At 47.5% G+C, this 26,438-nt stretch overlaps 1 protein-coding gene across 4 annotated transcripts in view; it reads right to left on the bottom strand.

Annotated features, from left to right (window-relative positions):
* The window catches only part of DAAM2 (dishevelled associated activator of morphogenesis 2), a 135,997-nt gene extending 114,362 nt beyond the window's left edge, over nucleotides 1-21,635 (bottom strand). For 2 of the 4 annotated variants that reach the window (XM_010818159.4, XM_002697225.7), the window contains exon 1: nucleotides 21,537-21,635. The gene's annotated coding sequence lies outside the window, so the exon portion shown is untranslated. Of the gene's footprint in view, nucleotides 1-20,817; nucleotides 21,258-21,536 lie in introns of those variants that run through there. The other 2 variants (XM_010818160.4, XM_024983894.2) reach the window with 2 other exon arrangements.
* Between the last annotated feature and the right edge of the window lie 4,803 nt (nucleotides 21,636-26,438).

Here is a 26,438-nt window from a genome sequence, read left to right as displayed (position 1 = left end):
GTGGAGCCAGGAGGAAAACTCCAGGAAGATCATCTCCAGCTAAGAGCATCATCAGCCTCACAGGCGTATACTCTGGGCACTCATGACCAGCGTGGTGTGTGTCACCTGGGTTAGGCTCAGAAAAGGTCTCAAGGCTAAAATTTGCCACGTGAGATCACCAAGTTCAATTATTTTAAGATATGATAACCACCTGGGGCATGAAAAACAGCCAATCCTCAGGTCTCATTCAAATCATCTTTTTCAAAGCACAGAACAAAGTCCATGACCCATAACCATGAATGTCAGTCCCTTTCCCTCCCAGATCTTCTTGGCTCACCCATCTAAGCAGGAGTCAACCAGTCCCAGAACCATAGCCCCAGTTGCCCAAAACGCTGTTACTGGTTGAACACTCATTACGCCTGGTCTTCCTAGTTACATGGTGACAGCATGGAGAAATATACATGGTGCTGCTTCCTATCTGCCTGGCCCCCTGGCTCTACTCCCTGCCCTTCTCTGCCATGTTCCTGCCCGGAGCAGCTGGGAGCTGACGTTTCCAGAATGCATCACTCAGTTTCCTGGGCTTCTGCTACCCAGTCGGATTCAACCAGTGGGAAGCAACAGCAGGTGACTGGAGGGCAGAGGGAGAGAGATCTCAGGTCTCTGCTAAGCCATGGCTCTGGCAGGGGCTGTGTTCCTCTAGGGCCACATCTCCAGCCACGTAGCCCTTCCTCCTTGGCTTCAGCTGGCACAGGGCTCAATGATAACACCAGAACTTCCTCTGGCCTCTGCAGGCGTAGGAGTGTTAAGAGCTTCTTGCTGTTGATGGCCCCTGGGTGCCTCATCATCTCCTTAGCTCTTTATCTCTCTGCAAATATCCCTCTCATTACATTCTTATCAGTTTAACCCTTTGGGGCATGCCAACTGCTTTCTGCCTGGAGCCTGACTGATGTGGACTATGGTGTCCATTTTCAGAGCAACCTAGGACTTGCTCCCCAAAGCCCCAGCTTTGAGCGACTTTCTCCCATTTAAAGAAGATGAATTATATGATGTATAAATCAGCCAAAGGCAGAGAGGAAAGTCACCCCCAGCTACAGTCCCTAGCTGCAAGCACCATGGGAACCAGAGAAAGGGGCTCACTGTTGCAGAACCACTGAGCAACGAGGTTAACAGGCTCGGTCAAGGACAGAGGCTGTACAATACAGGACGGGGCACTCAAGGCCAACGCAGTGTGTGTCACCAGGATTGAACGTGGACCAGATTCCAAGGGAGATGGGGCTGCAGTAAAAAGGGAGGCACATAAAAGAGATGGATCGACTGCACTTCAATGAGCACCCAGAGGAGAAGTCAGCATGGCTTCACTGGCAAGGAAAAGAAAGTGAAGCAATTCCCAGCGGTGGGTACTTTCCCATTTCACAATGTTTGCAACAGGAACAGAGCTGGGACTGTACTAATGGAACCTAGAAGGGTTGCGGAGCTTCACTGAAACCAGGCAGCTATGGTGGAGACAGGGGGGACTCCTCCCCCCACCCTCGGGCAATCAGAAATACTTGAGCATGTTAGTGCCATGTCCTTATCAAAGGGGATGTCAGGATGGCGGTCACTTGCCAGCACTAGCAAGAGATCCCAGTAACAAGGAAGAGATGGGATGTGAGGAGGCTCTAGCAATTTGCTAGCCGGAGAATAAGCCAGAGAGATGCCATTTGGTTTCTACTACTATGGCCCTGATCTGCATCTCCACCAACAAATCAAAATAAGATCCCCAAAACCCCACAAGCCAAGGGAAAAAAGATGTTTAGTTCAAAAATCAGTGACTGCCTCGTGCACACAGGGTCCAGTGCAGATGTATGGGGAACATTCCCTTTGAAGACGGTCATGCTTGGCAACCCCATGGACTGTAGCCCACCAGGCTCCTCTGTCCGCGTGACTTTCCAGGTAAGAATACTGGAGCAGGTTGCCACTTCCTACTCCAGGGGATCTTCGCAACCCAGGGATCGAAGCTGTGTCTCTTGTGCACCTCCTGCATTGCAGGCAGGCTCTTTACCATCGAGCCGCCAGGGAAAGCTTTGGAGATGGCCACATCTACTTAAAATTTCCCATATGGACCCAGAGCAAATGGGGAGAGCTTCCCAGTCATGGCACAGCATCTCTGTGCCAACAGGCAGAGGAGACAGAGCAGGAGTTCGTGCCCATTTTATAAAGTTACCTTGTTTTAGATTAGAAGATATTTTACATATTTACAAAATACATATAATAATGTAGATAATAATAAAATAAACATCTGTGTAGCCATCACAAGCCATGGATGTCATGGATACAAACGGAGGCCCTGTGTGACCCCTCCCTGGTCTTCTTTCGTGTCTTCCCTGCAGGGAGCCACTTCTTTGAATTTGGTGTTTATTCCAAAATAATGTGTTTCTTATACTTTAATTACATAGGTAAATATATGTAAATAAGAGTATTACTTTGTATGATTTAAATCTTCATAGCAATGGCATCCTTCTGTGACTTGCCTTTTCCACTTTATACTGTTTCTGAGATTAGGGAGATTATGTCTCCATAGCACAGTCTATGCATTTTTTTCACCCCATTTCATCACACAGAAATATCAAATTATGTGACCAGTTTTCTGGTTGATGATAGATATTTGGGTAGTTTTCTAGCTCTTAAAAAACATGTTATCATGAATATTCTTGGATATTTCTTTTTTCACGTGTATTAGAGTTTCTCTAGACTTACCTAAGAATGAAATTCCTGGGTTGTAGGGTAAATATATCTTTGGTTTTACTGGATAGCACCAAATAGCTCCCCCAATTGTCTGTAGCAATTTAATGCCTACCATGAGTGAATGGGAGATTTCTTTAAAGGAAATCAGTCCTGAATATTCATTGGAAGGACTGATGCTGAAGCTGAAACTCCAATACTTTGGCCACCTGATGCAAGAGCTGACTCATTGGAAAAGACCCTGATGCTGGAAAAGACTGAAAGCAGGAGAAGGAGACGACAGAGGATGAGATGGTTGGATGGCATCACCGACTCAATGGACGTGAGTTTGAGTAAACTTTGAGAGTTGGCGATGGACAGGGAGGCCTGGCGTGCTGCAGTCCATGGGGTCGAAAAGAGTTGGACATGACTGAGCGACTGAACTACACACAATGGCAGGAGTATAATTTGGGGAGCCAATCTGATGAGTGTGAAATGGTTGTCTCCCTAAGACTTCAGTTTAGGGTAATTCCCTGATCCCAAGTCAGGTCGAACATTTTTTCACATGTTTATTATTTTACAGCATCACTGCAATGTTAGCACTGCATTTGCATGCTCTAGAAAACCCCAAGAATTTTTCTTTTAATTTATGAAAGTTTGAATAAGTCGGATAGTATTTCATCACTTCTTCACTAGGAAATTTGGAGAGGGAGGAAGAGCTATGGCTGGAGCCAGAGGGAAGACTTCCTTTTGTTAAAATGGCTTTGAGATAGACAATTTTAAAATGAGTCACAACATCAGAGATGAAACCCCTGAAGCAGAAATCCCAACAATCCCTGGGCACTGTGAGACACACATATGTGTAGACCTTGTCAACACAGTCTAGGAAAAGTTCAGAGTGTTTTCTCATCGTGCCCTTCACCTGTGAGACATCACAGACATACCGAAGGAACCACAGAGAGCATCTGTCCATCCTGCTCCCACAGCAAGCACCATACACTTACCACCCCATCATCACAACGGAAACTTGGAAGGAGATTCCCGAACTTCCTCACGTTCCCAAACACTCTTACTGCTAAGTCACTTCAGTCGTGTCCGACTCTGTGGGACCCCATAGATGGCAGCCCACCAGGTTCTCCCGTATCTGGGATTCTCCAGGCAAAAACACTGGAGTGGGTTGCCATTTCCTTCTCCAATGCACGAAAGTGAAAAGTGAAAGTGAAGTTGCTCAGTAGTATCCGACTCCTAGTGACCCCATGGACTGCAGCCCACCAGGCTGCTCCGTCCATGGCATTTGCCAGGCAAGAGTACTGGAGTGGGTGGCCATTGCCTTCTCCCCAAACACTCTTAAGGGGAATCTAAATTTCTCAGCTTTCAGCATCTCCCACTCATGGCACTGGTGACACAGGATAGTATTCTTCACTTCTAGATCCTTTCTTGACAACACTGTTAGTACCTGCAGGACTCATCTGAATATTCCCCTGTCCCTGACACAAGGATGGAGGAACTAATTTGGAAGTAACGAGCAGCGGCTACTCTCTAGTCGCAGCGCACTGGCTTCTCGTTGCGGTGGCTTCTCTTGCTGTGGAGCACAGGCTCTAGGCGTGTGGGCTTGAGCAGTTGGACACACAGGCTTAGTTGCCCCACAGCATGCAGAATCACCCCGGACCAGGGATCAGACCCATGTCCCCTGCATTGGTGGGTAGGTACTTAACCAGTGGCCACCATGGAAGTCTAAACTGATGTCTCTTAAGGAAAGATTTTTTTTCTACACTAAATCTTTTTTTCCAAGCTTAAAGAAGAGAGAAATCATGGGCATGAACTTTCTGCTCTGAGTGTAAAAGAATCAACCTTGAGGATGCTTCTTTTCCACAAAGCCTTCCCAGACATCCCCATCACAAAACAAACTTCCCTTCTCTAACTATGTACTGCATCAGCACATCGTATTCCAATGGACAACACATTATTCGGCCAATAATAATAACACAGGTTTACAGTGTACTCTTGAGAAACCTATATGCAGGTCAGGAAGCAACAGTTAGAACTGGACATGGAACAAAAGAATGGTTCCAAATAGGAAAAGGAGTATGACAAGGCTGTATATTGTCACCCTGCTTATTTAACTTCTATGCAGAGTATATCATGAGAAACGCTGGGCTGGAAGAAGCACAAGCTGGAATCAAGATTGCCAGGAGAAATATCAATAACCTCAGATATGCAGATGACACCACCCTTACGGCAGAAAGTGAAGAGGAACTAAAAAGCCTCTTGATGAAAGTGAAAGAGTAGGGTGAAAAAGTTGGCTTAAAGCTCAATATTCAGAAAACTAAGATCATGGCACCTGGTCCCATCACTTCATGGGAAATAGACGGGGAAACAGCATCAGACTTTATTTTTTGGGGCTCCAAAATCACTGCAGATGGTGACTGAAGCCATGAAATTAAAAGATGCTTACTCCTTGGAAGGAAAGTTATGACCAACCTAGATAGCATATTAAAAAGCAGAGACATTACTTTGCCAACAAAGGTCCGTCTAGTCAAGGCTATGGTTTTTCCTGTGGTCATGTATGGATGTGAGAGTTAGACTGTGAAGAAGGCTCAGCAGCAAAGAATTGATGCTTTTGAACTGTGGTGTTGGAGAAGATTCTTGAGAGTCCCTTGGACTGCAAGGAGATCCAACCAGTCCATCCTAAAGATCAGTCCTGGGTGTTCATTGAAAGGACTGATGCTGAAACTCCAATACTTTGGCCACCTCATGTGAAGAGCTGACTCATTGGAAAAGACCCTGATGCTGGGAGGGATTGGGGGCAGGAAGAGAAAGAAATGATAGAGGATGAGATGGCTGGATGGCATCACTGACTCGATGGACATAAGTATGGGTAAACTCCGGGAGTTGGTGGTGGACAGGGAGGCCTGGCATGCTGCAATTCATGGGGTCGCAAAGAGTCGGACACGACTGAGCAACTGAACTGAACTGACAGTGTATGTACTGTGTTCTAGGCACTGCTCTAAGTACTTTTCAAGTCTTATTTTTGTCCTCATTCAGTGGTAAAGTGAAAGTCACTCAGTTGTGTCTGACTCTTTGAAACCTCATGGACTATACAATTCTCCAGGCCAGGATACCGGAGTGGGTAGCCTTTCCTTTCTTCAGGGGACCTTCCCAACCCAGGGATTGAACCCAGGTCTCCTGTATTGCAGGTGGATTCTTTACCAGCTGAACCACAAGGGAAGCCCCATTTAGTGGTAGTTACTATTAAAATACTATCACCGTTTCACAGATGAGGAAACTGAGTCTCAGGGGAGATAAATACTTGCCCAAGGCTGCAATTCTAATAAACAGTGGAATCCTAAATTTGGATCCCAGCAGTTTTGACCCCCGGAGAAGGCAATGGCACCCCACTCCAGTACTCTTGCCTGGAAAATCCTATGGACGGAGGAGCCTGGAATACTGCAGTCCATGGGGTCGCTAAGAGTTGGACACGACTGAGCGACTTCACTTTCACTTTTCACTTTCATGCATTGGAGAAGGAAATGGCAACCCACTCCAGTGTTCTTGCCTGGAGAATTCCAGGGCCGGGGGAGCCTGGTGGGCTGCCGTCTATGGGGTCACAGAGAGTCGGACACGACTGAAGTGACTTAGCAGCAGCAGTTTTGACCCCAGAATCTACATGAGAAACTACCACACCATACCAAAGATACTGTGGGATACACATTAAGCCTCTAAATGCTTCTTTTTGTTGTTCTAAAGAAAATGCAGCTGTGGGCTTAGTGAGAAATTAATCATCCTTTGCATCCTTATCTTTCGACACTCACATCAAATCCCTAAGACCTTGAAGAATTTGCCGAGTGCTTCCTGGTTTATTAATAAGAGTTCCCAGTCACATGGGGTTGCCACGTACATGCTGATGCCTCGCTTTAAGAGACCAGAGGCCCTGGGGGGTAGAAATAGATTTAGCTGATGGGGGATTCATTCAGCTGACGGAGGACCTGCCTCAGCACACTGTGCCTCCCACTGGTGCTTCTCAGAGAGCGGCTGAACCACTACAGCAACTAACAAGAAATTACGTAACACTTCACAGCACCCTGCTCAGCAGACACATTTCACTCCTTTACCCCTGGTATAACTGTGTTTCCACTCCACACATGGCCAAAACAGAGGCTCAGCAATGTTAAACTGCTGTATCGCTTATCTAAGCCAGTGCAGCTAATTAGTGGATGGTTCAAACTCAAACCTAGATCCTGACATCAAATTCCATGATGTGTTTGCTATTCATTAAGTTGATCCCTTTGATTCTTCATTCTTTGTGTGCATGCACTGCCCCTATCACACACACACACACACACACACACACACACACACACAACTGACTTCTTTCTGGACCAGAGGAATAGGAGTCAGATAAAAAGAAGAGGTTAGGATAAAAAGGAACAAATCTGAGTCAGTTGAACTGAGGTGGATGAACCTAAAGCCTGTTATACAGAATGAAATCAGTTAGAAAAACAAATACGGTACATTAACACCTATATATGGAATCTAGAAAAATGGTATTGAACTTGTAAATACAGGACATAAATAGAGATGCAGAAGTAGAAAATGGACTTGTGGACACAGAAAGGGAAGAAGGTTGGATGAATTGAAAGAGTAGCATCAACATATACATTGCTGTTGTTCAGCTGCTCAGTTGTGTCCGACTCTTTGCAACCTCATGGACTGCTGCACACCAGGCTTCCCTGTCCTTTACCATCTCCCAGAGTTTGCTCAAACTCATGTCCATCGAGTCGGTGATGCCGTGCAACCATCTCATCCTCTGTCGTCCCCTTCTCCTCCTGCCCTCAGTCTCTCCCAGATCAGGGTCTTTTCCAATAGACAGCTTGTGGGAAACTGCTGTATAACACAGGGAGCTCAACCGAGTGCTCTGTGATGGGGTGGCGATTGGGAGAGAGGTTCAAGAGGGAGAGGATATATATATATATACTGATGGCTGATTCACGTGGTTGTACAGCAGAATCCAACACAACATTGTAAAGCCATTATCCTCCAACTAAAAATAAATTTTAAAAAAGAGGCTAGGATCCAAACTAAGCTCTTTTTTTATGAGCTATGAATGAATGAATAAGCACATGGATAAACATCATATACAGTCAAGCATTCCTGGAGTGCTCACTCTATGTCTGTCACTCAGCTAAGTGCTGTAGATATCACAGTAACTAAGGCAGAGTCCAAGGCTTCTAGAAGCTTCTAATCTGTTGGCACATGCATCTCAGTGTGAGAGGATCTGTTTTAAAGGAAGCTTACCTTGTCAGAGCCCCATTTGGGCAGGGAATGTTGTATAGAAGGGAAGAAGAAAACCAGACTCGTTTTTAGTATAAACAGAGGAGGCTAGAAGACATTACATCAGGGCAGAGTCCAGACAGACAGTGTGCTGAAAGAGTTAAAAAGAACCTGTGCAGCCCCACTTACCAGGAGAGCCATACCTGCTTAGACTTCTGAGGGGGGAGCAAAACTGGAAGAGTCCCAGTTTACGCTTGCCTCCCCAGCATCCTATGCAGATAGCATGCTTTCACTCTTGAAAGCGTCCTGGTTTAGACAGTAAATTACATGGTCGCCCTTGCCTTCCAGGAAAGTTATGACTTTCTCCAACCATCCCTGGGCAGGAAAACAATTTGACCTCCCAAGGTCACCGAGTTGCTTATTTCTGCTCCCTCTCACAGACCATCTTCTCATGGCCACCACTCACAGCTGGCGCAGGTTTCTAGAGTGGTCTGTGTTTCTCTCTGCTGTTAGCACCAAAGGCAAAACAATGCACCATCGGATCCTAAAAGGCACACATCTTAGTGTGGGCACACTTGTTTTCCGTCCTGACAAGTTTCGTCCTGAAGGACCTTAGGGTTCTCGTTCAACTGCTCTGAGCCTCAGTTGCCTCATCTGTGAGAGGGGTGGATAACAGCATCTGAGCTCGTGGAATGGTTGAGAGGATTTGGTGAAGGAACATAAGCGATACACCTTGTGCAGTGCCTGGTTAAAAAGGACATGCCTCCCTCCCCAAGGCTTTCTACAACCAAGAGCTTGGAGAAGATGCACATTTCAGGAGCCCCAGGGTACGATCAGGCCTTGTGCCCCCACACTACCAAGTTGGAACAGCTGCTTCGTCTTCACAGAAAAGGGAAAACATGGTAGAACAACTCTATAAAGCTGTTGGGCAGTATTTCCTAACGTTGAATATATGTATTCCCTACTACCCAGCTGTTCCAGTCCCGGGCACACAGCAACAGAGAAACATTCCTATCTTCATCCAAGAACAAGTGCATGAGTGTTCACAGCAAGGCTATTCACAGCAGCCTCAAACCTGGAAACTGCCCAAATGCTCACCAACCAAAGATCGGATCAAATGTGGATAGCCCCGTAGTGGAATACTACACAACAACAAGAATGAGTCATCAGCACATCGTGCTGAGCAAACACGCTGCTGCTGCTAAGTCGCTTCAGTCGTGCCAGCTCTGTGCGACCCCATAGACGGCAGCCCACCAGGCTCCACCATCCCTGGGATTCTCCAGGCGAGAACACTGGAGTGGGTTGCCATTTCCTTCTCCAATGCATGAAAGTGAAAAGTGAAAGGGAAGTCGGCTGAGCAAACATAGACCCTACAAACAAGCACACAACGTATGATTCCATTTACATGAAGTTCAAGAACAGGCAAAGCTAACTTTTGACATTAGAAGTTAGGATTATGAAAGGGGAGTAAACAAAGGGACATGAGGGACTTATTGGGGCAGAAGAGGTAGGAGTTTGGGAATGTTGCGTTTCTTGATCTGGATGCTGGTTACACAGGCATGAAAACCCACTGAGATACACACTTACAAACTGCATTTTTCTGAATCATGTCAACTTTAACAAAGTTGAAATAAAAATATCAAATGGAAAATATTTTTTTATTAGAGAGTTGAGCAGACTAATCAGGCTGCAGACACTTGGCAAAAGGCAGGGCCATATTTCACTTGATACATGCCTGGGGGGCCCCCGCTCTGTGCCAAGCACTGTGGAGGATGAAGGCCCAACGGGGCCAATGAGACTGGATCTGTGTTCTCCATCATCACCTCCACCACCATCAACTCCATCACTAATACTTCCCAGTGCTATGTGACAGCCATGGTTTCAAGTACTGGTTTTTCTTTTTTCTTTTTACCAAATCATGTACTAACTTTACCTTCATAACAGCCCATTTTACAGATAAGGATGTTTAGGCACAGAGAGATGAAGTAAGTGATGCAAGGCCACATAGCTAGCATGAAGTAGACCCAGAACCTGAAGCTGATGCCTGTGTTCTGACTCACAGTTTTATATTCAGAAGTCTGGTCTGTTTATCAGCTGTCAGTCCCAGCTTCCATGTAGGATCCACAGTCATCAATAACATCACCTCTGTTCAGGGAAGTGGTAATGTTATCAACCGAGTGTCTCGGCAAGACAGAGACAATTCCTAACTCTCTTTCTCTGGACAGCTGCCAGCTCAGTGTCACATGATCGGGAACAGACTGATGAATATATTGATGGAGACTTTTTTTTAAAAAAAGAAAAGTTAAAATGGCTTGGTCTTTCTATTGCCCAAAGTCCACAGAAACTTCTGAATTTGCTTCAAACAAATTTCAAAGCTGTCTCTGGCACTGTGGAGATGCTGATGGATCTCCTCACTGACCTGGAATCACTCCCTTCCCTCATTACCTTATCAGGGGAACCTGAGGCTGGGGGCCGTGGTGTCTGAGAGGAAGTGATGGAGGGAGTGTTGACACTGACCCCCAGGAATGCGGTCAGACATGAACTGTGAGTCTGGCACATCGGGAATCCATGATGCAGGCAAGCTTTGCTTTGGCACTTGGGTAGGCAATCAGTGTACATAACCCAGAAGGTGGAATGTTCAATGCACAGCCCCAAAGACCTCCCTGGCTTGGGACCAAGCAGTTAGAAACAAACACCCCCATAAGAACAAATCAGGTCTGGCAGAGATCCAGGCAAGCATGAAAACCTATACAGGCAGGAAGCTGGCTCCCAATGAGCCAACAGAGCCCCCTGAGACCTCCCCCTTTATATAGAAGACACACTGGTAAGATAAAGAAGAATTCCCAAAGGTCAACTTGTCCAGATCCTGTCTCCAGGCAAGATGGCAACAAAGCTATCCGGTCATGCTTCTGACCTGATATACCCACACCTCTCAGCCTAGACTTGAGGACCTGAGGGAGGGAGCAGGTGCCAATGCAAATCTGGCAATAAAATCAAAACATGTGCTCAGCCTTCCCAGTTATAACACAACTCTATGTGAAGAGAAATCAGTTGGGTCCCATCTAGAAAACATACAATATAGAGCACAAGGGAAAAAAGAAAAAAACGTACTTTTTCATATAGTGACATGGTGCTGCTGCTGCTGCTGCTAAGGCAAGTTGTGTCCAACTCTGTGTGACCCCATAGACGGCAGCCCACCAGGCTCCCCCATCCCTGGAATTCTCCAGGCAAGAACACTGGAGTGGGTTGCCATTTCCTTCTCCAATGCATGAAAGCGAAAAGTGAAAGTGAAGTCGCTCAGTCGTGTCTGACTCTTACTGACCCCATGGACTGCAGCCTACCAGGCTCCTCCATCCATGGGATTTTCCAAGCAAGAGTGCTGGAGTGGGGTGCCATTGCCTTCTCCGATATAGTGACATAGCCACGAACAATTATCTGGATAATAATGGGCTGCTCCAAAACGATTTTATGTAAAATAAGTAAAACTTCTGGGGGCAGGCAGGGGTTTATTGAAGGGTTCTTAGAATTCACCAATCATGGGAGGGAGGTTCAGGTGGGAGGGGAAGTACAGCTGTCACGCAGCATCAGTGAAGGCCTCAGCCAACCCCATGAGGAGCTCTGAAGCCAGGATGCCCTTTAGAATTTCCCCCACATTGGGGCAGAGGGAACCCACTGGTCACTGGATACAGGGGACCCAGTAGGAGAGACTGCAGCGGAGGCAATTCTCAAGAGGGCTGACGACTGCCAGCACTGTCTGCTGCTGGGAAGCGGTCCTGCTGGGGGCTGGTGATCTGAACGCAGGGCCCACACAGCTGACCATTATCCTAATTGTAGGATGTGCCATCCTACACTGCCTGACTTGCTCTGCCACCCTTGTTCCCCGATCCAGTGTATCCGTCTTTGACGTTTCCTGTGGCTCTTCCTACATATTCAGTGACTGAAGAGACCCAAGGAGGGAAGACTAAATCTGATGAGAAGGAGGGGCAGCCACAGGGACTGATGCTCAAGAGCTTTCCTAGGGGACAAAGACCACACACAGCACGGAAGCGTACCCAGATGGTCACAGGCTAGGGTACAACAACCACTCATCTTTCCTGGGTGATGGATGCTTGGTATGTCAGACTCAGGTACCCAAGCTGGTGGTCACCCAGGATGAAATCACATGTAATAGCTGACTGATTGAAAAAAAAAATAATGGACTTTGCTGCAAGAATGGCATGATCTCAGATATATAGAGCTGTGTGCGTCTGTATACTCAGTCGCTCAGTCATGTCTGCCTCTTTTGCAACCCCTCCAGGCTCCTCTGTTCATGGGATTTCCCAGGCAAGAATACTGCAGCAGAGATTGAATCTGTATGCCCTGCATTTCAGGGGGATTCTTTTCCACTGAGCCACCTGGGAAGCCCCTGTGTGTGTCTAGGCATATAAAGAAATCAGAAAAAAATAAACGGTTCCATTCACCATAGGGATGACCCTGATAAATGGTCAAAAGAGAAGAAACATATGCAGCAGAGTAATACACAGAGATTCCATTTCAGTGAAAAACAGTCAAACAACAAGAAAGTGAAAGTGAAGTCGCTCAGTCGTGTCCGACTCCTTGCGACCCCATGGACTGTAGCCTACCAGGCTCCTCAGTCCATGGGATTTTCCAGGCAAGAGTACTGGAGTGGGGTGCCATTTCCGTCTCCAGGGGATCTTCACAACCCAGAGATTGAACCTGGGTCTCCCATATTGTAGGCAGATGCTTTACCGTCTGGGCCAAGACCCCACCATAATAGTATACACACCTCTAGTAGTTGTATGGACAAAGGAAAAGATAAGGAAGGATTAATTCTAGGCTGTAAACATCAATTCCCAGGGTGTGGAGGAGGAGTGGAGATGCGATTCGCTTTCCACTTGTCTTTTTGTATCTCTGCATGATATTGATCCACATGTTTAAGCAAGGGAGAATTACCATCATAATTTTGAAAAATCAAATAAGAAATAAATTTTTAAAAAATTATCAACATGGTGCTACATGCATAGTGAGACCTACTATTAACAATACGATTTCATTCCCTGTCTTCCTTGCCCTCTTAGAAATCAGCTCCTAATTGCCCATTTGGGGTTGTTCAAAGAGGAAAATTTAAGGCTGACATTCTTCCATGCCTTCTCCATCATTAGAAAATAACAATTTTAATGTTATTCCCTATATGACATATATTTGCCATGAGTATACATCTGTCAGTAAAATCTATAAAAATTATGCAACACATTCTGCGTTCAGATGGCAATACTGTGAATTATCTGCTGTTAGCTATTATGTGTGACCATGCCTCTCTTTGTTACGGTGATAATGAAAGCTGACCGTCCCAAGCCAATTCCCAATTATCTTGGCACGTACACATGAAAAGCCCAGAGAAGCCAAAACCCAACTTCTCGCCGCATCTGCTGACAAGAAGTCAGAGGGTTGGTTTCAAGTTTCTTCCCTCTGTCCCTGCCCCTGGCTACCCCTTAGGAGAGGTGCTCCAGAGGGCAGGAGCCACCACAGCACGGAGGATAAGGACACAGAGCTTCCACGTCATCTATAAACTGGATGGCCCTTCTCCATCTGGTTGGCTCTGGGGATTTGCTCTTGCCATCTCATCAGCACCCGGGCACGGACCATAGACATTCCTCAGGAGTTAACTCAGCTGTCAGAGTTGAACCAAGGGTTTAATTGACACTGGCTACCAGGTGTGGCTTCTACAATGTCATTCGACTTTTATGAGCTCCAAATACGTAGAAGGCAAGACAGAGAGACTCAGTCCTTCCTGGACTCCGATGCCACATGTTAGATATTATGTCAGAGCTGCCTGCTAAGTTTGCAGAGTGAAAAGGGAGTGACTTGGCGGAGAGGGAAGCCTGGAAAAGGGAGTTTGGGAGAGAAGGGGCCACCAGCACAAGCCTGGTAGGACAAGTAGCCCCAGGAAGATGGGCCATCCAGGCAGAACAAACTACAAGCAAAGGAATAGAGGTGGGACATGCTTGTGACTAAGCTCCGTAAAGCCCAAGTTAACCCTTTTAGGGCAGGGAAGGGGCTTCTCAGGTGGTAAAGAATCTGCCTGCTAATGCAGAAGACGAGGGTTCAACCCTTGGGTTGGGAAAATCCCCTGGAGTAGGAAATGGCAACCTGCTCCAATATTCCTGCCTAGAAAATTCCATGGACAGAGAAGTCTGGGAAGTCTACGATCCAAATGGTCACAAAGAGTAAGACAGGAGGGATCCACTGAATACAGCACAGCCCTAACCCTTGAGGGATGACGGAACTGACGGCTGATGTAGCGACATAGCCGTCAGCCAAATAGCACCTCGCTCGCACACCAGGAGCCTGTCTTGTGTTATCTTAAAAAGATCCCTTTTACCTCAAAAACCTCACATCAGTCCTTCTTCCTCACACCAGCTTACCAACTGATTATTTTTTCCCACCACACCCCTTATTCTGTTAGTGATACCGGATTTAGATTTTGACTTTAGTTTTCCCTCCAACTGGCTAGTTGCCAGGAATTAAACCACCACCACCATAGGGATAGTTAACATTGATTGAGTGCTTACTCTAGGCCAGGGGCTGGCAATCTTGGCAACCATCCTTCGAGAATGGTAGCATTTATTATCATCCCCATTTTTCAGATGAGGAAACTGAGGCTCAGGTGAAATAATACGCAAGGTCTTACAACAGGTTAAGTGGTGGAGCCAGGATTCAAACATAGATCTGATTCTAGAAGCCATATTCTTGACCACCAAGCTGCAACAACCTTCCCTAAACTGTACTTGGTCTGTTCACGCTGAGAACCAGGGCAGGAACCACCAAACTTTGTCTGTTAGAGGGCGAGACAGTAAATATTTTCAGCTCTGTGACCCATACAGCCTCGATGACAACACTCCAACTCCACCCTTTTCTCATGAAAGGGGCCACGGCTAACACGTACTCAAACAGCATGGCTATGTTCCAGTAACACACAAGGCTTGTTTTACACAACAAGGTGACAGGTTGGACTTGGCTGCTGAAATTGTCAGCTCCTACTCAGATATGCAGGTGACACCACCCTTATGGCAGAAAGTGAAGAGGAACTAAAAAGCCTCTTGATGAAAGTGAAAGTGGAGAGTGAAAAAGTTGGCTTAAAACTCAACATTCAGAAGATGAAGATCACGGCATCTGGTCCCAGCCCTTCTTGGGAAATAGATGGGGAAACAGTGGAAACAGCGTCAGACTTTATATTTCTGGGCTCCAAAATCACTGCAGATGGTGACTGCAGCCATGAAATTAAAAGACGCTTACTCCTTGGAAGGAAAGTAATGACCAACCTAGATAGCATATTCAAAAGCAGAGACATTGCTTTGCCAACAAAGGTTCATCTAGTCAAGGCTATGGTTTTTTCAGTGGTCATGTATGGATATGAGAGTTGGACTGTGAAGAAAGCTGAGCGCTGAAGAATTGATGCTTTTGAACTGTGGTGTTGGAGAAGACTCTTGAGAGTCCCTTGGACTGCAAGGAGATCCAACCAGTCCATTCTGAAGGAGATCAGCCCTGGAATTTCCTTGGAAGGGATGATGCTGAAGCTGAAACTCCAGTACTTTGGCCACCTCATGCGAAGAGTTGACTCATTGGAAAAGACTCTGATGCTGGGAGGGATTGGGGGCAGGAGGAGAAGGGGACGACAGAGGATGAGATGGCTGGATGGCATCACTGACTCGATGGATGTGAGTCTGAGTGAACTCCGGGAGTTGGTGATGGACAGGGAGGTCTGGCGTGCTGCAATTCATGGGGTCACAAAGAGTCGGACACGACTGAGCAACTAAACTGAATCTATAGCAGTTTGTTCATTCCTTCAGCCAACATGGATCGAATGTCTACCTTGTATCTGGCATGTTCTAGGTTCCAGGTAGAGGGAGAACCACACCAGTTGCCACTGCCAGGGAGCTTAAATCCTAGTAAAGATCTGTTTGTTTGTTTCACCTGTGCCTGATAAGACTGATTCCTCACCTTGGTCCACTTCTCGCTTCCCTTAGACCTATAGCTCTCAACTCATACTTCACATCGCCTGGGGACTTTGCAGAATAACCAGTGCCTGGGCCCCACACCCCAGAGATTCTCATTCAATCAGCCCGGGGTGGGCCCAGGTACTGATAATTTTACAAGCTTCCCAGGTGATGGGTTGAGATTTACTGCTTGGGTAGCTGTTGGCCTCCTCTTTTTTCCACTTATTTACGATCTGAAATAGGGGAAGTCTTTTAAGCCCCCCGCTTTGAGTTGTAAAATGTGGATCATACCCGTCTCATAGGATTGTCATGAGGATAAAATGAGGCTACATGCTTTTTAAACGTGAGGTATGACTGTCATTGTGCCATTATCATTCAGCTTTAATGCTGGGTCCTACATCAGTGATTTCCCTCTCCAGTTTTGACCTCAATTCTTTGAACCAAGACAGAGTTTGGGACCTCTCAACCAAGCTCTAGTGGTAGCTCACTAATAGCCCAGGCTCCTGGGTGAGCGAGTGGGTGGCCTTTTCCTTTATGCTGGTAGAGCCTCGCATGGCGCTGCCAGTTGTCTGGCATGGGGAGCACGGACCTGTGCCCTGCTTTTGTAGTGAAGGTCTCCATCTCCAGGCAGAAACAGCTGATCTTTGAGCACTGTTGTGAAGCCTTGGATAAGTGGCTTATTTACTTTGACACATGGACAAATGTCCAAATTCAGGTACTTTCAAGAGCTTAAGAACTAGAAAGTGAAGGGCATTACCATTTTGCTGAACACTGATCAGTGTGCTAGGTCCTTCCCATATACTATTTCATTTCACCTTCAGAACAACCCTTTAGAACACTTATTGTTCTCATTTGACAGGTGAAAAAGACTCAGAGAGGCTGAACAGCTTGTGACCTGATGGTTCCAGGACTGGACTCACACCTGGGTCTTGTTGATTCTGAAGCTCTTTGCACAGACCATGGGGCATCCTACAAATAATTCAGCTCCTCTGTAGCCAGGATTCAAAGAGCTACCCAACTGCCTCAGGCTTATTTTTCTCAGTTTTCTTTTTTCTTTCCTTTTCTTTTTCTGGAGCAGGTGGGGGATTAGGGGGGACCCAGAAAGAACCCCACAACACCTGCTAATGCCCATAGTCTGACAGCCTCACTCAGCACTAGCAGGATGACCCACAGGTCCAAAGAAAAGGGCATTTCCTCCCTGCACAGCATTTGGATGGTGCAGTTTTATAACCTCATAATGAAACAAAAAAACAAACAAACCAAAAAAATGTGAGGAAAGAGTTTGGAGAAATAGATACTGCCAGGAGTGAGGAATTCACCGACCCCCAATCTGGGCCATCTCAAGAGAAGTTGGCCACTGGCTGAGTCTCTTAAAAGCTGAAAAGTCATCCCAGGCCACGGTTAAAGAGACAGCTTGAACAGAACAGAAACAAATGTGATCTTCAAAGTCTTAAATGTCAACTTGAAGGATAACTGAGAAGCACTGAGATGGGCCAAGAGAACCTGCAGCTGCGTTCCCCACATCAGATGGTCCTTTAGTCCTCTGGATCAGCCACCCCACAGGGCTAGACGGCGTGTCCATTGGGAAGGGGGAAGCCTCCCCAGCCCATACCTGCCAAGCTGTTTACAAATGGCTAAAGCTTCCATTTTTACCACCCATCAGATTCTCCCCTCTCACCCTGAGGAGCAGTAACCGTCTCTGACCCGGGCCTTGTCCTTCAGGATGCCTCTGCTCCTTGATCTTCCCGCCCCTCGCCCACCTTCCCACCCCATCCGTACAACCGGCTCTGCTGCCCTCCTCCCTGCCAAGAACTCAAACACGAGAGTGGTTTCCAGGCCAGATATCCAGGATGCCTGGTGTCCCCTCCCAGCCCTCAGGATAACGGAGCAGCCACGTTCCTGGATAATCCCCACTAGCTACTGTTTCTAGAGGGAGGAAGTAAGGGTGACCTGAGCCCTTGAATCTCCAACCAGGTGTCTTCAAGAACGGAAAACAACACAGCCAGATTTGGAGAGAGGTCCTTTCCAAACCACGTGGGTGGCTGATGGCTAAAAAAAACTAGAAAATAAAATTATGAGATTCCCTTTATGAAAGGTCTACAACATCCCTCGCTCTGTTTTAGCCCCTTTGCATAAATACCATGTTTGTAACAACCTTGAGCGGTAAGTATCATTCTCGTTTCACAGGTGAGGGAACTTAAGCTCAGAAAGAATAAGTAATGTATCCCAGGTTACTGCTTCCCTGGTGACTCAGTGGTAAAGAATCCACCTGCAAAGAAGGAAATGCAGGTTCGATCCCTGGGTCAGGAAGATCCCCTGGAGAAGGAAATGGCTATCCACTCCAGTGTTGTTACCTGAAGAATCCCATGGACAGAGGAACTTGGCGGGCTACAGTTCATGGGATTGCAGAGAGAGACATGACTGAGCACGCATGCCCAGGTTACTAATTCTTTCCCAGGCAGACTGCTCTGATGTCGGTCCTCTTTCCATTGTGCCAGGCTGCATCTGAAATCCAGAGCTGACGGACACCAGATCCCTGAACACGGAGACTCTAGTTGTGGAGACTTAGGTCAACTGCTGTCAAAGCAAAGGACGCCTTCCAAGTGGTTCGTTCTGCCAGGTGCCTTTGACCTTTCAACCTTCTGGAGAGCCTGAGAATGCACCCTAAGTATTCTGATCTCAGAGATGACCAATGAGCTGGTCAGAAGCTTGAGCTGATAGAAGGGCCAATGAGAAGGCTTCCACATCAGCCCAGGCCATCAGTGGTCTGAGAATCCAGTGAACTGTCCCCCTGAGCAAACTCTCAAGGGTCAGTATCTCACAGACCCTCCAGAGAGGATGATGAAAGAACGGAAAGGCCAGATCTCAGCCTCAGTTGTCCCTGAGGGGTCCTGTGCTGGGACAAGAGGCCACCCTAGACTCCAAAATTTCTTTTTTTTTCAGCAAGCTCCGGGAGATAGTGAAGGACAGGGAAGCCTGGCATGCTGCAGTCCATGGAGTCACAAAGAGTCAGACATGACTGAGCGACTGAACAAGACTCTGGGATAGGTCCCGTCCACCCCTGGATAGCCAGTCTTTTATTTGTACATGGTAGGAATGAGTGGGGACGTGTTAGTCGTTACTCCCATCAGCTCCACTGTGAGGCCAGCTTCTGCCTCCCTGATTATCTTTGCATCCTCCTGGCCACCTACACTTCATTCACCCTTCCCTCTTCTTTATCCCTGGATCCCAGGCTCTTCAATCATGGCAACAGTTTAACCTGTGTTGTGGCAAAAAAAAAAAAAAAAAAAAACTTTGGTGACGGGGGCTGGGGAAGAAGACTGGGGAGGAGACTTTTTTTTTCCACAGAAGGCAGTGGCCTTTCAACCTCCCCCACAATCACCAAAACTAAAACCCTCCGCCTTCACTGGCCTTTCTATTGGTTCCCCCCTCACATCCTCCCCCTTCCTGAACTCCTCACTCTCTTCTCAGTTCTGAGGTCCAGGAGAAGTTTCTCTCCTCTTTTTGTCCTGATGGGGGCACGAGTATTCCCTCAGCATCTGAGGATCTGGAGGAAAAACCCTGGAAACGCAGCTAGGAGTTAGGAGCTGGACTGTGCAGCTACCAGGGAACCAGACAATAATAGCACAGTTGTTTTTTTTTTTTTTTTTTTTAATGGAGAGATGAAGGTCGATGCAGCTCCCAGAGCAACCGAGAAATGGCCCATTTATGCTTCCAGGCCTGGGGCCACGACCATCCCCACGCAGTCGCCAATGCATAAACAGGCTCCTACACATGCATTTCGCGGCGGGTACCCCACTACCCCTTTACAAGCACTTTTGTTTAGACGGCCCTTAGCGTGATTTCCTCCTTCACTGCACTCAAGTTAAAGACGTACTCCTGAAGTTAAAAGAGTCTAGAGCTGACTTGCTGTCTGTTCAGTCTCTTACAGCTCTTCTCGAGGAGTCAATTTGTATAATTTCTAAAACCCTTCCAAATCTTCAACTTCCTGTGGGTCCGTTTTTTATATCCACATTTCCTCCCTGTCCCCTTTTTTTGTTTTTTGTTTTTTGTTTTTTTAATTCTCTCCTTTTTTCTAGGACACAGGGAGAGGTCCAGTAATCTTCCTCCCACCCAAATATTGCAGGTTGGTTCTATTGCAAAATATAAAACCAGAGATCCGGGTAGGATGACGCTGAAAGGGCTCTCTTTGTGGTCACTGGTTTGCTGAACAGCTATGGACATCCAATGTGTGCATTGGGCAACCCCGGGCTGGTGGATCCATACTGCCCTGCTTCCTCCCACACTCAAAGAGCACGATTCCCCCTCTACGACCTAGGGAAAATCTATTCCCTTCTTCAGCCAACTTTTCAGAGAAACTCAAGAAACTGACACCGAACATGGAAGGAGGAGGGGGACACAAAACCTGAAACTATTTAAAGATAGAAAGTTGCTCTCTTTCCCTTGTAGGTTTCAAGGAAAGTCTCCAAGGACTCTTTCCTGCAGAGGTTCCCCCCCCCCCCCGCCCCCCCACGCCTTCCCATCTTCCTAGGAACTTTGCAAAACCACCACAGGACTTTGGAAAAGTGGCCAAGGCAGAGAGAGAAGAGTTAAATCAAGCCCAGACCTCAACAATCTGTGTTCAATTTTGATAAAAATCTCTCTCCCTCTCCCCCACCACCCCCCTTCCTCCACCCCACAACTCAGACATGTCTCTTTATGTTACGAGCTTGCATCTTGTTTGGGGGCACCGAGGGGCTCCCAGAAAACCCCCATCGGCCCCCACAGTGGGCACATGTGGCAAATACATCCACTCCACTCTCCGGCACGGCTGGACACAGAGTCTCAGTCCTGCCCACCACCTCCTTCTTCTCCTCCCCCTTGCAGTTACCTGCCTCCAGCCCAGCTCCTTCGTTCGGGTTAAGTCAAAGCCCCATTGCCCCGCGCTGTCAGGGCCCCAGCAGGCGGACGGACGGGCGGCAGCCGCAGGTGCTGGGATCCCAACTCAGGACGCCTTTCCTGGGACGCTCCTTCCCTCTCCCAGGTCCCGCTGCTTCTGAGAGCAAGAAGCTCCCCTCTCCCCCCGCCTAGCCTGCTGGCCAGGGGCCAGGCTTGCAAGTGGGAGCTGGGGGCGTGTGAAGAGTTAAATCACCCAAAGGCAGACACAAGCGAACCGGGAAAAGCCACCACCAAAAAGTTGTCCGTTTGGGGGTCACCGGCTCTGTCTGTCCACTTATGACAAGAAGGAATCGGATTTCAAAGCCATAAACATTTTTTTTAAAGTTTTCCGAAGACATTTCCTGTGTCCAGATGTGCCCATCCAGACAGACCCGACACGCACATCACACCCACCGGCACCGACGCGCTCGCAGCCCACCGCCCCCAGCCCCCCCGGAACCCCGCTCAGGGATTCTCGGCGGCTCCTGCAAAGCACTTCGGAGACACAAAAAAAACAGGCAGCCGGCGGAGCCGTTGCCTCGCCAAATCCCCTTTCAGCCTCGGAAAGAAAAGTAGAGGAGGAGAGAAGTGGGGAAGTGGCCCGGAAAGCCTCCGCGGTCCCCTGGCCTCCCGGATGCGAAGCGGGGAGGAGAGCGGGGCGGCCGTACTCACCCCGGGCCGCCCATGGCGCGTCCTCGGCTCCCGCAGCCCCGCGCCCGGCTGCGCGCTCGCCCGCCCGCCCGCCGCGCCCGCCGCGCCCGCTCCGCGCTTAGCCGAGCCGAGCTCGCAGTTTCCCGACCGAGACCTCGCCGCTCCCCCTGGGCCGGCCTCGCGCCCGCCCGCCCGCCCGGCTCTGACGTCAGGCGTCTTGGAGCGGGATATTTATGGCCAGGATACTCTGCATTTTCCCTAGGTAGAGTTCTGATTGCAGTTCCTTGGGATTTGTAATTTTCACACTTTCAGACAGAAAGCAGCGGAGGGAGGGAGGAGAATGCAGCCGGCAGGGCGAGGCAGACAATGAGGGTAGCTGTTTTCCAACTCTGGCAAAGAGCCTTCTCAGGGCTTCCTCTGTTTTGGAAACAGAGAAGGGGTCAAGGAGGCAGGAGTGGTGACCTGAGGCGGTGGGTTTCTCCTCGTTTCTCTCCTGGTCCGAGCGGGTTGGGAGATCAGGTGCTCGGGACGGGGGAGCCCTGCCCTTCCACCAAGTCCTTTCACGGGACACTAAATCCCAGGAAGGTGCTAGGGCAAGAAAGGAGATAAATCAGGAAGAACAGAACAGCTAATTAGAAGCCCTGGTCCACACCCTAACAACTTTTCCATTTCTTCTTTGGGAGTGGGTGCGTAAAAAAAAAAAAAAAAAAAAAGTTTATTTTTATTAAATTATGTTCCACACTCCCTGCCCTTGTATAGCTTTTCCAACTCATTACCAGTCAATTCATCTTACTTCATTGCTTACATATAGAGTTTGAGCCATTTATAATAGTCCTTATTCATACTTTATAAAATGGCTTTTAATTTTTTTTTTCTTAAATGTGATTGTGATCCATCTCCTTGTCTGGACGGAAGTTGCCTTAGTCAAGAAACAGTCTCCTCCATGACTGGCACCTTCATCAGGATGGAGTCTGGGTTGTTTCACTCTCCCAGGAGTGAGCAAGCAGATGGAGCCCACGCTGGGTGATGAGCCAGGTGGCGTCTTCTGGCTGTTCAGGTCTGGATTCTGGATTCTAATGGTTGTCTATTTCTCTACCTAGCCGAAGAGGTTTGAGGACATGGCTTGGTTTAATAGCCATCTTTCCAGAGTAGAGAAGAAAAGAGAGCGTAATGCCTTATCCTGCTTGGTGCCCACGGTTTGGAGAATGAACTGAAAAATGAGATGCATGGGATGCAAATCGCTTGTTCAGTGGGATAACATAAGTGTGTAGGTATTCAACTCCCCATTAAGGAGAAGGAGGACAACCACAAGTCATCACTAAAACAACACAGCTCTAGCGAGCATTCTGTTAGCCCAGATGGGGTAAAGGTGGGGGTGTGTCTTAAGCACAGTTACAGTGCAGCAGGGACTCAAGGACTTGGAATGTGTTTACCCCTTTGGCAGCAGCTGGTGAGGGCTGATTGCCAGAAGGAGCCAAGTCTTGGGACTGGGCCTCTTGGTGGGAGACAGCCAAGATGTTTTGGTCCAAGCCACAGAGAACTCAGAGCCCTGCTGTTTGGTCACTGTCTGGCTGCCCTCCTGAGCATCATACCCCACAGCAACATCTCTCCATCCCCTTCCTCCCATCAGGGTTCCAAGGTGAACTTGGCTTTGTGGTGGACACTGCACATTGGCTTCCAAAATCCCCTTCTCCCTTGCCTTCCTCAACTAAAGAAACTGGAGGTCTACAATAGTTACCATTCCAGACACCCTTGTAACTAGAGATAGCTGTGAAACCCATTTCCATCCAGTGAGGTTGGCATGCAGAAGGCAGGGGTCAGTTTCTACAAATATTCTTTAAGAAAAAGTCAGATTCAGATGGCATGCCCCTTCAACCCCTTGACAGCCCCTATTTCTCCTTCCTCCATTTCTTCTCTCTTAGGATGTAAATATGATATCTGGAGATACAGCAACCATCTTGCAACCTTGAGTACAAAAACCACTCACTTAAGAATGGTGGAGCGGGAAGGCAAAAGGAACTGGGGCCCTCGATGACATCCGTAAGTGGCTGAATTTTCCCGACTTCTTGTCAGGTGAGAAAAAGAAACTCCTATGTGTTCCTGTTATAATAGTCATCTTATGTTTTTTTTACAGCCAAACATTATCTTACCTGACACATTTCCATCAGTCCACCAAAATACAATATTGGAATGATTCCTGAACGTTAGCTCACAAGTACGATGATTCCTTTTAACCTTATGTGTGCTTAGTCACTCTGCCGTGCCCGACTCCTTTGTGACCCCTGTAGCTACAGGAGTGGACTATAGCCCATCAGGTTCCCGTGTCCATGGGATTCTCCAGGCAAGCATACTGGAGTGGGTTGCCATTTCCTCCTTATTTAACCTTATACTGACATCACTCTTTATAGTTTTCAAAGCCTATCTGCATATATTCCCCAGCAAACTTCATAATTTGGAGAAGTATCACAATAACCTCCATTTTTCATATAAGAAAAGAAGCCAGATTTAATAGATATCCTGCCCAAGATCACACAGTCTACAAAGTAAGGGACCCTTGAACCCTAGCCTAGTTCTTCTAACTCCAATTCTGCCTATTTTCTGCAACACCTTAAATAATACAATCACAAAGCCCAGTGAAGATGCCTAATCCATACTAAGTCTATTTCAACCAAGATGCAAGAGACTGAAAGTAAATTCTGGAACTAGAAAGTGCCACAGTCCACTTGGGGAATTGAGTCCAGTCCATTGTCTCCCCAAATCCCCACCACCTTCCAGCTACTCTCTGATATCCTGCCCTGAATCCCCATAGTTGCTCTTGCTAAGGTCACATGACCTTTTAGTTGAATCAGGTCTTGGCATCTTCATGGTCTTGGCCTGTGAGATGCTTAGAGCACCCCTTTTTTGAAGCACTCCCCTCTTTCAGGGACATCTTAGCACAACAACTTCCCTTGTGTAGTTTCTCTTCCCAGTCCATCCACCCGACTGTGGATGTTCCCCAGGGATCTGCCAGCCACCTTCCTTCTCTTGCCGGTCACCAACTCATCTCATGCAATTTCATCCTTTCTCGTTAGTTCTACCACAGGCTCCGTGACTGTCTGGGAATGTCAACCATCATCTCGACACCCAAATCTACATTCCAACCACCATTTGCCTCTCAATCTTAACCCTGCTTTTCCAACTGTTTTTGTCCATATTGCCCAGCATATGGTGAGTAGTAAATAATTGGTATATGTTTTAAATTATTATTGTAAAAAAGATGCAGAGAAGTGACTAAAGCATAAGAGGATTTTGTGACTGACTCATTTCCAGGATCGAGAGCTTTGGTGTGATCATCCTCCCTTGAAGATCACCCCACAAGCCAATCTACTTGTCCCCAGCCATAAGGAAATACAGCAGAATTAATGGAAGTTAGCAGGAGCAGACCCTATAAAGAGGCAGACCTAATGAGAAATAGCCTCATTAACTCCTTTTTACGTGTATATGTATGGCTGAGTCCCTTTGCTCTCCATCTGAAATCATCACAACATTGTTAATCGGCTAGACTCCAATATAAAATTAAAAGTCCGATAAAATTAAAATGTCAAAAAAAGAATTTACTCCTTTTGGAATTAACTCCTTTTAGAATAGCCTCATTAACTTCTTCCAGGCAAAGTGAGAGACAGAAAGGGATTAAAGATGAGGTGAGATAGGGCCAGTCAATCCTAAAGGAAATCAGTCCTGAATATTCATTGGAAGGACTGATGCTGAAGCTGAAACTCTGATACTTTGGCCACCTGATGCAGAGAGCTGACTCATTGGAAAAGACCCTGATGCTGGGAAAGATTGAAGGCAGGAGAAGGGGATGACAGAGGATGAGATGGTTGGATGGCATCACAGACATGAGTTTGAGCAAGCTCCGGGAGTTGGTGATAGACAGGGAAGCCTGGTGTGCTTAGGGTTGCAAAGAGTTGGACACGACAGAGCAACTGACCTGAACTGAACTGAGATAGAGCTGGAGACTTAGAGGTGGTAGGTGGGAAGCATAAGGAGGATGGGATCAAGGGAATGAGGCTGTGCACCAGAATATGCCAGGTCTGAGGAGAGGAGGAAAAAAACCTCCATCCCTCCCCAGGTAAGCTTACTCAGGTTCTACTGGGAAGAGGAGCAGGTGAAGCGTGTAAAATACATCCTCTGCATGCTAAGAGTCTGTTTTTGAGGTTGTTGAGTCTTGAAGACTCCATAAAGTGGGAGGGGCCCTTCCAAGATCATCTGTTTACTACTGCACACAGAACCCTAATGTAGGGAGGATGGAGGGTAATCGCTTATGCTCAAGACTGCCCCAAGGGTGGGGGTGGGGCCCATCTTTCTTCACCTGTCAGTCACCTGTATATCCCAGGAATATGGCTCTGTGTGGCACACTGCTCATCTAGAAAATTCCACCTGCTTCCTAAGGGACCCCCAAACAATTCAGCAAGCTTGTCCCTGCATCCAAAGCCAACTGTACACTTCCAAGGCCCAGCTAACTTGTGAGAGAAGTAGGCATCACAAAAGCCCCTCCTTGCCCACTTTCCAGGGCCAGATCTCCTGGTCCTGTACCACACAGGCCCCAGGAGCACTCAGCAAAGACCTTGTAAAGGATCAGTGAGAACCCCATGAGTAGCATCCAATCAGCACAAAATCGCCTTCCCCAGTTCACACTGACAGGCTAAAGAAGATGGTGATAAGAACTCAGGTATTAGAGACCCTGATTAAGTCCCCACCTTGCCTCCCACTGCTCTGTGAGCTGCCTATGACAGGTAGCTTTCTGAAGCTTAGTGCTTGTGATGGTTAATTTTACATGTCAACTTGGCTGGGCCACATAGCCAAGTATTTGGTCAAATATTATTCTGGATGTTTTCGTAAGGGTGTTTTTGGGATGAGATTAGCATTTAAATTGGGGAACCT

This window comes from Bos taurus, chromosome 23, assembly GCF_002263795.3.
Source record: "Bos taurus isolate L1 Dominette 01449 registration number 42190680 breed Hereford chromosome 23, ARS-UCD2.0, whole genome shotgun sequence".
NCBI lineage: Eukaryota > Metazoa > Chordata > Mammalia > Artiodactyla > Bovidae > Bos > Bos taurus.
Note: the sequence above shows the minus strand (reverse complement) of the source record. Positions and strands in the feature narration are given on the sequence as shown.